The sequence below is a fragment of the Acanthochromis polyacanthus genome, chromosome 5 (genome assembly GCF_021347895.1).
Source record: "Acanthochromis polyacanthus isolate Apoly-LR-REF ecotype Palm Island chromosome 5, KAUST_Apoly_ChrSc, whole genome shotgun sequence".
Taxonomy (NCBI): domain Eukaryota; kingdom Metazoa; phylum Chordata; class Actinopteri; family Pomacentridae; genus Acanthochromis; species Acanthochromis polyacanthus.
Window position 1 is genome coordinate 36203889 of NC_067117.1, and position 13158 is coordinate 36217046.

The window sequence follows — 13158 nt, forward strand, 5'->3', positions numbered from 1 at the left end:
CACACACCATCTCCAAGGACCCCCACCTCCCTCCATCCCTCCCTCCCTCTCTCCACACTCACACCCCCCTCCACTTTCCCCTTGATGTGGTGGAGTGAGCCCAGCACTCCACAGGTGTGACCCACTCAGACCTCTGAAAGCCTCCACACACACCACTTGGCCCTGTGATCAGGAAGGCAGAAAGAGCAGCTGCGCATAATACAGGAAGCAAAAGTGCGGAATTGTCACCGTGAGCCTCCAATTGGCACAACGAGGAAGATTAATCAATCCAGACAGCTAGATGCAACGATGCCCCCCAGTTCAGCTGATAGACCAGGAAGCCCCTTTGTCAAGCTCACACACTTTTGAAGTTTACTAGCCACGAAATGTCTCCATCAAATGTATTCAAGTCTCAAATAAAAGCATACCATTCCTGGTTTAAAAACTAATTTCTCGCGTTTTTGCTGGATGATGTTGGGCACATATAGGCATGCCCTTGGACACAATTTCATAACTGTGCTGCAGAGTGTGGCTGCTGTCAGTCAGTGAAACACACATACACGCACACGCACACACGCACGCACGCACGCGCGCACGCACGAACGAATGCACACAGATACACACGCTCAACACAAACCTAGTATCTAGATTGAGTTTTCGCACTCAGTGATTGGACTTGATATGTTCGTCATGGTCTACGCACAGCATCCCAAGCGCTTTGAGACTCAACATACTGCATAAGGCTGCGCAACAGCACCTGTAACGTTCGAGTCGCCCCAGAAGCGTTGCATTTGAAATAATAAAACCACATCTTGTGTTGTCGGCTTGTAAATCGATTGCACAGTATCATGCAGCAAATAATTTCATAGTTACGGGAAAAAAGATTATATTAAACATAGGGATATTAAGTGGGTGAAATAGAATTGTTGCGTCTTGTTTTGTCATTTCAAATCATGTGGCACGCGGCTTGCAAATGGAGTCATTAAGTGTAATATTTTTAAAACATAAATTTATTCACATTTATTTGCAAAAGAAGGCAGACGGCGTGGTTTTCGGTGCTAGTTTTTACTTCACAGTAGAAGATGAATTTTTTCAAAAAGCCGACAGTGAAGTGTTCTGAGAGGTGAGACAGCAGGCGGCCAAATCGACGTTAAAATGCACAAATTGAAGCAAATGCTGCATGTCACACTCCTACTACATGCACGGGCCAAAGCGCTGCTGGTATTACATGGTGTAATCTGGCATTCACACCTTTTCCCCCCTCTGTTCACTGATGGTGCATTTCTGCCCTGATAAAGGCGGTGTGCTGCGATGCATTTAACATCAATCACATCCAGCACGGGGCGCGTATAGTCTTCGTCTATCAGTTGGAAAGTGCTCTCGCCTCGGGTGTGGGATATGTGCTTCTCGGCTGTATTATCCCGTAAAAATCTGATTTTTTTTCGCAGGAGCTGCATTAGTGCGCGACTCTAGTGGACATGCTATTTATTCCCCATTCTCACACAGCCTAAAGTTGGGACTTCAGACTTTCAGCACCACTTTCCCCGTGGACAGCGCTCGCAATGATCATTTTTCTTCGACGCAGCCTCGAAATGCGTGTAGATCCCTGTTGGATACTGTTCAGTAACAATGTTTAGATGGTTTTTTTCCCCTTTTAAAGCCAGACTTGCTCGGGGAATCACACATATTGATACACCCAACAAGATAGCCTTGGATATGGGTCACTTATGAAAGGATTCTTCGTGGACAGGAGACGGGTAAGTGCAGCCACCCAAGCTGCAAAAATGGGTCATCTACGGCAATCAAATGTTTGGAAAACGTCGTGACTTAAATGCACTTAGGTGTTAAGGCAGCGTTTTGGAAATAGACTGGCAACTAGGAGCCATGATACAAATCTGGGGATGTCCGTAAAACATTTTTCGTGCATGTTTCAGCGCTGTTTTATACTTAATTTGATAATTGATTTACAATGTTGTGACAGTTTTGTAAAGTATACGTGTCACTGCCTGTTAAAAAGCAGTGAAACGCCCTGGATTGGAAGTGCATTGATTGTTTTCTATGCGTTAACGCGCAGCGTTTTGTGTGGAGCTCTGTAGCCACGCTGCGCTGCAGAGGCGCCCCAAGTCTCACAAAATATCATAAAAGAATGCCTCAATATCGAAACTGCGGGAGCTGCGGAGTTTTAATATAGTCATAGCTCTGAAAGCACAGATTAGATAAAACCATGAATAAAGCATTTTCCTTCTTCTTCAACACGAACCAATCCAGTTTGACACTCAAAAGCAACGACAGGATGCAAACAGCCGCTTCATAATCATCATCGCCATCATCATCATCCTCCAGTATCTCCCACACTTATCTCACCCCAACCTCTCCGTCCGTATCTCACTCTCAACCCCCTGAAACAAGTTGAGTCACGCAGCAAAGGGGAGCACCCCGACTGGGGTGGCTTTTTTGTGAGAGTGTTGAGGTTTGGGGATGGGGGGGGGGCTGTTGGGTAAACGGTGTGTGAACCATCGATTGTCAGTCACTGTGTTGTGTGCAGATGTGCGTCCTCCTGATAGTGGAAGCGAGATTGGAGACAGCGGTAGAACTGCTGATGTGAGACTGATACTGTGCACCTCTAGAGCAAACTTTAATAGGTTACTTCCGCATGCATGACTGTTACGTCAAGGCCATTGTTTATGTTGACAGGGGTGTATGTTATACCCAATTTGCATGTACAATGTTTGCTGGTATAAATTAAAAAGACTGGAGATAATGGTCAAGGTTCATAAGAGAAGCAAATACACCTGACATACACAAAGGACCCATGTTTTTTAATACCTGCTTCCATTTTGGGCTTTTCCCTCTGGCCTTTTTTGCAGGGCCAGAGATTAGCTTTGTGCTATCCTACTCTCATATCTTCACTTCATGGTGGTGAGAAGGAGGGGGTGGGAGGAGGCACTGCTATGATTGCAACCAAATATGCCATTGTCTGCATTCCCTCTGAACTTACAGCCAAGAGGGGAAATGTTCTTCATATCAGTGGGTAATTATCTAAATAGTGTGACTCAGCAAAAAGACAGAATTTAATTCAATCTCGTCCAGCCTGTGAGCTCCCGTGAGACAGATTTTATATCTTCTGTTGGGTTTATTCTTGTTGACATGTTCTTCACAACTGTGGTGACTGATAGCCTACCTGGATCTAGCAACAAAGCATGCTTAAGAAACCTCCCCCAGAGAGAGATTGGGAGGAACACTCTGTGTGTAGCTGGCAGGGAGGTGCAGGGCTTATTCAAACAGCCTTAGATTTACTTTTCCAAGCTTTGCCTGGCTTATCTTGTCCTCTGAGTTAGTTTAGCAAGTGCAGACTCAGCAAAAGACCCCTGGTTTGCCTGCTGCTAAGTTCTCTTTAATATGTCATTGACTGGAATGTAAGCAGCTATGAGGAGATACTGTAGCATTGCCTCATTCTTTGCTTAATAATACATGAGCATGCTGTAGATTAGCTTGCAAATAGAGTATACAAATGTTCCTATATATTTCATTCTGCTGGCAAAGGGGTCAGATAATGAACACATTTCATTGACTTGATGGAAACCACAATGATCAAAGTGATTGAAATCATTCCAGGGCAGATAGAGACGGCGAGGGAAAGCTTGGTTCTGTTGTCCAGCCTGCAGAGAAACTCTCCAGCTTCCACAGCCTTTTACTGTAGCTGCTGCATGGATCCAAGAGCAAGACTGCAATAAACAAACGTGTGCACTGTTTCCCAAAACAGACCCGTGGTTAAATTCCCAATAGACCACTGTTGTTCCCTTTTACAAAGGCTTGTTCTGGAAATGGGTGTGTGTGTACAGTGTATGGTGCCCAGGTTCCAGCTTCATTCTCCTCCCGGCAGATGCCATCTGCTCACTGGGGATGTTTTCCAACAATTCCATAGTAAAGACAGGGGAAATGAGAAACATGGTCACACTACAAACACTGCATGCTCCGCTGCTTCTTCTTCTATGAAATAAATAACAGGTTACTTAATCTGAAGGAAAAAACGATGTGTAAACACAGTGATAAATGCATGGCTACAAAAAAACCTTGCACTTCTTTATAGCCTCTTGTTATATTTACATAATGTAGGAATAAACACATACATACAGATTATCTCTCTATGGACTTAGAAGCCATCTCTTATTTGTCACGTTTTTAGGACACTCCTTCCAAATAGTGAACTAGATTTTACACTCTGAAGACTCTGTATTTTATATATTTATAGTTTTATAAATGTTCAAATAGTTCATTATGAACAGCGAAAAACAAAGAGTTGATGAAAGCTATTTATTTTGTACTGTAATGGACCATTGACACTCAGTGAGAAGATTTTCTATTCTTAGGTTGATGGATGGAAATTAAACGTTTGTCCTTGTAACAGGATATCGCACATAAACAGACAACATTTTCTCTTGAGGGTGCACTATTTCAATTGTATGCATTAGCTTGTAAGTTTGGAACAAAGCAACAGGTAGAAATTAGACCCATAAATAGCATTTTAATGTTGGCAATACATCTTTTGAAGTAATTTGCAACCAAACACCGACTTCCATTGACTAGTGTGAAGTTCGTACATAACATGGATTGAATGGTAAATGGTCTGTATTTATATAGCGCTTTACTATACCTGCAAGGTACCCAAAGTGCTTTACAAGATACGTCACATTCACCCATTCACACACACATTCACACAGTGATGGCGGATTCGGCCCTTATTACATTCCTGACATATCATTAATTCTATAAAGCGTGGAAAAACAATTGGATTCCAAATTATTAACAATGGGGGAAGAAACAACAACAGAAAGATGCACAAGAATGATGTTGTGTATTTCCTGAGTCATCATACACACAGATTCTTCCTGGGGCGGCATTGTGTGAAATGGAGTGTGAAATGAGTGCACTTAACATCCCTGCAGTGGATTATGCACATTATCTTACACCAGGGTTCGAGAGCATCTCGCCTCATGCCTGTGAATCTGTCATCGAGTTACATTCACCTTCCCCCAAGTCCATTTAATGTTCCCCACATGCCTGAGTCCATTTGTTCAATCAATCCATGCCTTGAGTTCCAGACCAGAGTGAATAATATGTTCAAATAGTGCTTATGGTTTAACTTATTTGGACCAGAGTCTGCATCATGTCTGATCTACTGTTTATCGCCACAAAGTACTTAAACTGACAAACTGTCTAAACTTTCCTCTGCTCATTATTTTGCCCTGTGTTACAAATTTTACACTAATCTAGGGATGGTTATATATAGTACGCCTGTCATAAATAAGGAAGCTGCAGTGTTTTGATAGGGCCTATGGATAATGAATAAACAGCTTCACTGAAGTAAAACTTTGTCACTTAAAACAGCAGCTATTCCAAATGTATCATGCATTTATAGAAGCATTTTGTTATTTTGTGGGGTATTTATTTTTGTATGCATTTGAAACATAGAAGATGTGACAATACACCCAGACTCCTGCAATGCAGTCACATTGAAAAGTTGGAGCATATTTGTTACCTTTTTAAACACTTTTGGCAATTTTCATAGGAAAACCATGTGAGATTTTGTGTCTGCCAAAAAAAAGGAACAACTCTTTAGTTCAACAATCGCTCAGGGGCCAGTGGGTCTACATCACAGAATGGGAAAAGGTATCATTCTTTCCCTTTCATTTTTTGCTTTCTCTAACATAAGTGGCTTCAACTGACCAAAATGCAGATGGGAGAAATACTGCATTTTGAGTAAAAGGGACAGCCAAGATCACAGCTACAACCACATGTTCGCAAACTAGTTGTATTCATGTGCTCATGGGTCTATATTAGCCAGAAATGACTGTAACATGGTCACTTTTCTTCTAAGAGGGTTGTGAAGTGGCAAACTTCCACTGTGCTAATGTCATAGAAAAATGCTAAATATTTGCAGCCCAATATGAAGGGGCTTTTAAATGCACACTGACAATATTGACAATATTTCACAAATATGGAAATTCACAAACAGCCATCGAGTGATTGTAGAAATGCAAGAATCATGAGGACACCTATACTGAAAACATGACTAAATGTTACCATAATATTTCAGTTCTAATCTGCATAAGGTAGTGATTTACGGTTTTTCTTTGTATGCATATATGCACATCTTTCTGTGCTCCAACTTTAATTGACCTTTAAATCAGAAAGGGAATTTCAAGTTGATAAAGCCAGAACTTGAGGAAACAAATCAAGAGTAATCTTTTCAACAATCAGACTGAACAAAAATCACAGATGAGATTCCATCCCACCCATAGCCTTCCCTTACACGAACCTCCAAATTCACCATCCCTGCATGTCTGCCTCCTAACTGTGCATAAATAAAGCTCATTAACATATAGACACAAACAGTTCCAGGGAACTATATATTAACGGGCAGCACAAGAATACAATTCTTTTCTTGACATGAAATGATGGCTGTCATAAAAGAAAGCTTATTTCACTTTTCTTCTCTTCCACCCTATGAATGACAGTTACCTTGATGTCAGAGATGAGAGCCTAAACTGAGAATGAGCACTATGACAACGCTGGTGTTATTTGTAACTGTTCCTTCCTATATTTTCACAAACTATTTCCTGAGATTTTGTTTCTTATTCATGTATGGTTGTGTAATGTTTGCCAATTCCAGTGCTTCTACTGTGTTCCACCTGCATAATGAAATAATAAGACGCTGCTGTCACAACCCAGCAATTCAAAATATATAGTTAGGCAAATTTCTTCTCTTATCTCTCCTCTTCACCTCCTTTACAATACAGCACAACCAAGGGGCTTTAAGTGATATAAAATTACCATAGATAGATAGATAGATAGATAGATAGATAGATAGATAGATAGATAGATAGATAGATAGATAGATAGATAGATAGATAGATAGATAGATAGATAGACTCTCTGAGCTGTTATTTGACTTGAGCTCAAGCATGGCCTGAGTAAAATTTAACAACACAGCAAAGCTCCTGTGGATATTCTTTCCACCTCTGAATGTGGGTGAGGCAACACAGGCAGGAGTCCACAGCTGTCACGCTGCACTGCACTCCATATATCCCATTTGTGCTCACTTTGACTTGAAACTTCTACTTCGATGATCATCTTTTGGGTCCATTTTTTCCATATTTTTTTCCCCCCAAAATTTAATACAGTAATTTATTTTATCATTTAAATGTGTGTGTGTGTGTTTTTTAATAGGGCAGGATTTGAGTGTTTCCTGTCACGAACACCAGATTGAAAAGCAGCTCTGTGGGCTCTGTTGTCCCTCAAACTACACCCAACAGCGAGACTACACTACAGCAGTTTGATGAGTTTGACCACTGGAGATCTCACAAGACAAGGTTTTCAGCTGATGTTGAGTTGCCCCATCAACCCACAATAGCTTGTTTTCTGCCCACTTGGGGGCAGTACAACAAGGCATAAACCTGCCTCCTTATAAAGAAGAGCATGTTAACAAATGTTTTTTTTACACATTCAACACAGATGGTCATATCAACTCAACCCAAGCTTTCCTTGTACAGACACTGATATATGTATGTATTTGTGTGTATATATATATATATATATATATATACACACACACACATAGAAACTGGTCACCCACCAGAAAGCAACTCTTCACTGCTGAGACCAGCAGCTTGCAAAGAGGATGCACTCACTGAAATGTAGCTGAAGTCACAAACCGCATTACCTCAAATCCTAATATCTTCTATTTGTAGAAAACAAATTGGTTTGCAACCAAGCAAATGAGGGACAAATGCTGCTGCTTAACCAGCCTAACAAACCATGTGTGAGATAAAAGTCTGAGCACTGAATGGTTTGATGAAAACACTGTGAATCATTGCCTCTTTAGTCACATGATGTAAACCCACTTAAAGGGATAGTTTGAAGTGGAATTATATGAGTTACTTATCCACATTCAGTGTATCACTTAGAGTAGATGGCAGCCAGCATGTAGTCAGTTTGGTTAAGGAGGTATAAGTACTGGCACCAAGGCCACCCAAAAATGGCCACCATAAAAATATGTATATCAATTTAAGTGTACACTATATTTAGAATATTTTCACCTTTTTAACCTTTCAAGTGAGCCGCTCTTTCCAACAAAGAACTGGAACCATTATAGCCCTTTCTTCTAAGGCACCAAACTCTGTTCATAAGAACAGCAAAATTGCCTTGCAAAATACAGGTGTTACTGATCTACTTCTACATGACTTTGGTGTTTTATAACATGTTAATTCAGACCCAAATTAACTAATAATCAACACAAGCCATATAATGACACAAACAAACAAACCAATAGAGGACACCAGAAAAGTGAAGAAAAATGACTGTTTAAAAAAATTACTGTCAGTGAGTCTGGTGCCTTCGGAGAGAGCATAAATCGCTACAGTGGCTTCAGTTCCTCATTGGAGAGGACAGCTGATGGCAAGATCCATCCATCCATTCTCTATACACCGCTTTATCCTCACTCGGGTCGCGGGGGGTGCTGGAGCCTAACTCAGCGGACTCGGGCGAAGGCAGGGGACACCCTGGACAGGTTGCCAGTCTGTTGCAGGGCTACATATACAGACAAACAATCACACTCACATTCACACCTACGGGCAATTTAGAGTCATCAATTAACCTCAGCACATTTTTGGACTGTGGGAGGAAGCCGGAGTGCCTGGAGAAAACCCACACATGCACAGGGAGAACATGCAAACTCCATGCAGAAAGATCCCAGGCCCACCCTGGGATTTGAACCGGGGATCTTCTTGCTGCAAGGCGAAAGTGCTAACCATTACGCCACTGTGCAGCTGATGGCAAGATGAAGCCCTGAAAATATTCCTGTCATTTCGGTTTCTCCAAACTGTGGGCATGGCGACCACCATGGCGACCACCATCTGCTGTAGGTAATACCCTATTGATAATTGCCTCAAACAACCCCACTCCAAAGAAATGGGACCAGTTCTTTTAACATCTATGGACAACTGCATCTCCTAGAAATGACATTGCATAGCAGTTCACAGCATTCATTACATCATCTACTGCTAATGACATCACTAATTTGTTTTGCCAATTATGTTGTCTTAGGAAATTATTTTCCCTGGCAATGTTTTTCAAGTAAAGGAAGTCATCCAACAACAACTCCTCCTCCAACTCCTCCTCCAACTATGGCAACAAAATACAGTGTTTGTCTTGATTTGTGGTTGGATGACATCTTGTCTGGACATTCCAAAATGGTTACAAATCACTGCTGAAAAAGAATCACAACATTTTATAATGTGGCAACACATCAGTCAGGAATTGGTTAGGTTTAAATGCAAAAAGATTTTGATTTTGGTTGAAATAACAACACTGTTAAAGTAATACTACCCTTTTTGTCATGGTTACAGAAATTCACACATGATTAAGGTTAGGTAATGACTGTGGTCATGCTTTCAAAAACACAATGTTATTGGTTAGAAATCAGATGTGAACTGTGGTCTTCTCTGTTAGAGTCCATGTTATTTCTTGGGAGGACAAAATAAGTCACTGGAGTCATAGTCAGGGAGCAAGACCTTTTTTCTGTGAAACGTTAATCAAGTAAACACAGCCTCACCTCACCTTTTGTCTTTTTCCCACCTTTTCCAAGTACTGTGAAAGCGTACAACATTTAGTAATACTTTAACTGCTTGGAGCAGAGAGAGAGAAAAAAAAACAAAAATTAAGATTTTGCTGATTGGTTCAATATGAATATTTTTCAGCCTGGCAGATGCATTAATTAGCAACATTGCTTCACTATATTAATAGAAAACATAGCACAAAGACAAGTATGCAGTTGTGTTATAGGAGACAGAATAACAACAGGAGAGTTTGAACAAACACAAGAGATAGCATCTTCCAGCTTCATCATTAAAACATCAAGCGAGAGGATGTATTTTGGAAGAATACTGCTCATCCCCCAAGCAAACTCTCAGAGAACTATATAACAAGGATCATTAATCCACTGCCAGTTCATGGTGGTCCAACACTTTACTAAAAACATTTCCCTTCCCATTTTTCTTTCATTTGTCACCTAAATGTATTTCACAGCACACTAACAGATTAGCAGTTTGTTGCAAATCCATATGGTTTAAATGCTTCTCTTGTACTCTAAAATGCTGCCTTTGTTCTGGTTATTGCAGTCACAGGCACAATAGGATCCATTCTAGTGAGAATAACGCCCCCAAGCATTGCCGTTATAGGGACCCAGTGCACACACAGATGCCAGGGTGCTATGAATGCCTTCTCAAATGTTTCTTTTTCTGTATCATGGGAACAAGTCTGAATTATATATTCCACTTTTGAACCCTACTTGAAAGTGCTCATTCAACACACTTAAGGTGACATCCTTGTTGAGTGGATTTTGGTTCAGGTAGTTATAGTAGTTTATAATGAAGCCTTGCAGATGCACTACTTTTAGCTGCTCTGTTGCTTCTTTCCCCAATTGGGACAGCATGAAAGAAAGGAACTATCTGCAGTTTTTGATGGCAGTGGAAGCAAGTTGTAGATTGTTTTCTACAGTGACTCCTTCTGCAGCAAACAGGATTTCTACGTAGCCATCACTTGTCAGCACAGGTGTTGATAAAGTCTGAGCCAACAATTATTGGCTCAGACATCAGCATTACAAATGGATGTTGGGGCCGTTACCTGGGGACAGCTCCGGTTCTCACAGTCACACTCTGCTGGCTGGGAGGAAGGTGTTTGATTCAAGAAATGGCTCTGCTCAGAAATAGATTGCTAGGCTTGCTGTGATGACATTAGTGTGTTACAGGTTCTGGAGAATTGACAGAACATGAAGGGTGCTCTATGGCTGCTATATTGCTGCTGTGCCCTAGAATTAGCGTCTCTGGGCACCAAAGCGAAAGCTGAATCCTCTGATGTCCTATGGTGATGCATTTAACTTTGCAATGGTTGATTTAACTGTCTGTGCTTTCTCTTTAACAAAGCATGACAGGATGACAGTTTGACAGTGAAACCTGTTTTATTTTGAATCTGCATTGCACCATTTACATCTATCGATGGCTCCAGCTTATTAAAGTGAAATTTGCAATCGCTGGAGCAGATGTACATACGGGCACACAAAGGCAAACTGGCATAACTCAACTTATGTGATAATCTTACTCAACTGCAAGTCCAACCCTGCAATTTAGGTTTGAAATTGTGGTTTGCAATTGAATGCCTCTGTGTTATTTTTAAAAGAAGGCAATTTTTTTTCAAGTTGATTTTGAATTCATGGAAGACAGAACTCAAAAAGGATGGAAGGTCGAAGTCGATTAAAAGGCAAAGAGATTTGCACTAAATCGAGATGTATGTGTTGTGTTTTTATATCATCGGAAAATAAGGAAGTAGCTTGATCAAACTTATCAGCAGTCACACGTGAATATCCACTGAATCCCTGCTTCTGCTTAATCCTCAAGATGTGGGGATCATTAACGGGGGCTTGCTAAAAGAAAATCTAATATCTCCTCTGACCGAGTGCTGCACATGCACACATAAAAGGCAGAATATAGTTTAAGTTCTGTGAATATCTGTCTCAACCACATCCACCTACACTTTGCACGCAGAGCACAAAAGCATGTACGTGTTGTTGAGAGGTGCGCACACTGACACGAATGCACAGCGACAAACGCAGGATGTGATACGTGTTCAGGCCCGATAGACAATTATTACAGCACGCTCCATATGACGTATTACATGTATCTACAAGCATGCAAATCATAAATGCATGCACATCTAAGGGGGTGGATGTAAAAACGAGTGAGTCCATGAGCTGTATGAAGCTCTTCTGAGATCCCTCTAGCCCACCGTGGGTGTTTTGTCTTTCCCGCAAGGGATGCTCGCTGTTTTGCGGAGGCAGGTTCAGCTCTGGGATTAATGAAAAGCTCCATCTTAGTCATGAAAAGAGCATTTTCACAATCTATTTAACATCATGCATACCAAAGGCTCACATTAGGCACTGTTGACTTATGCTCGCCTACAGCAGTGTTTTCTGATGCATTCATTGCCACTGCTGTGATCTTCTGTGGGTAGGCTGCCCCCCTCCAGCCGTGCCCATTGAGTCTCTTGCATTTCTCATGTTCACTGTCAAGAAAGCCATTCTTCAGCACTGACATGAAATATGGCACACAACTGGAAGTCTGAGGGAGTTATTGAAGAAATGAGAGTAATAAAGCTTCCCAGGACTTTTGTGATCTTTTTGGATAATGTCTTTTTTTCATCTGACAATTGATGATTGTCCACTGAAACTGAGGATCCACTGGCACACAGTATGGTGAGAGCCAATTTAGCCAAACCTTTATAGGTCAAACACAGCACTCTGTGAGCTTGCTGAGAGTGGTACCAGGTCAAAGGATTGTCATGCAGGATGTTTCTATCTCAGTGGCTTGGTTGACCCGACAGAGACTAAAGTGGTGTAATAAGCTGCAGTGGAAGAGCTCACAGAAGTGCATTCCATGAGTGCTGGATGTTATTTCAGTGGTTGCTGCTGGTGAATTATTTAGCACAAATGGTTGTAATTACACAGTGACTACAGTGAGGGCGATTAGGTTGTGGTGTGTTTAGATCATCACAGGGAGGACTATACGATGAACTTCAAGGCATTCCAGGAACTCCTGCTCTCCTCTTCCCCACCAGCCTCCCTCACTTTCGCTCTGTCAGCAATGATCGTCCTGTGAATGGCTGTCGTCAGGCTGGCCTTTTAAAAGGCTGTTAAAGGTCCTTGTAAGACACGGCCTCTATCCCTCCGTTGCCACCCACACCCTGCCTTCAAAGCCCTCCAAGCAATCACAGCTTCTCAGGATGCCAGTTAGCATTAGGGTAACCCCCTCTCGTACATCTACGATCTGGGCTCAGCCAGGCAGGCGAACTGGGGCAAGGCGAGGGCGCTCATTCACAGCAGCCAAGGGGAAAAGACCGGTCATCTCTGCCACACTGACCTTTCAGGCATTTTCAAGGATCATAATATGATTGCGTGGGCTATGAATGATGGCAAATGTAATGCTCTGATTCATCTGTTGGTGTAAACACAGAATCACTAGCACAGCAGAACGAGAGTCAGCTAAGGGCTCAAAAACAAGACACAAATGTCATCCAATTCACTTTTTTAAGGGTAAGACAAGTGGAGGGCCCATTATGTGGCCCTGC

At 41.7% G+C, this 13158-nt stretch overlaps 1 protein-coding gene across 3 annotated transcripts in view; it reads left to right on the forward strand.

The window, feature by feature from the left end:
* Window positions 1-1241: 1241 nt before the first annotated feature.
* LOC110954544 (metabotropic glutamate receptor 4-like) overlaps window positions 1242-13158 on the forward strand; it is a 330260-nt gene continuing 318343 nt past the window's right edge. The window contains exon 1 of one of the 3 annotated variants that reach the window (XM_051948293.1): window positions 1242-1736. The gene's annotated coding sequence lies outside the window, so the exon portion shown is untranslated. The remainder of the gene's footprint in view (window positions 1737-13158) is intronic. The other 2 variants (XM_051948292.1, XM_051948291.1) reach the window with 2 other exon arrangements.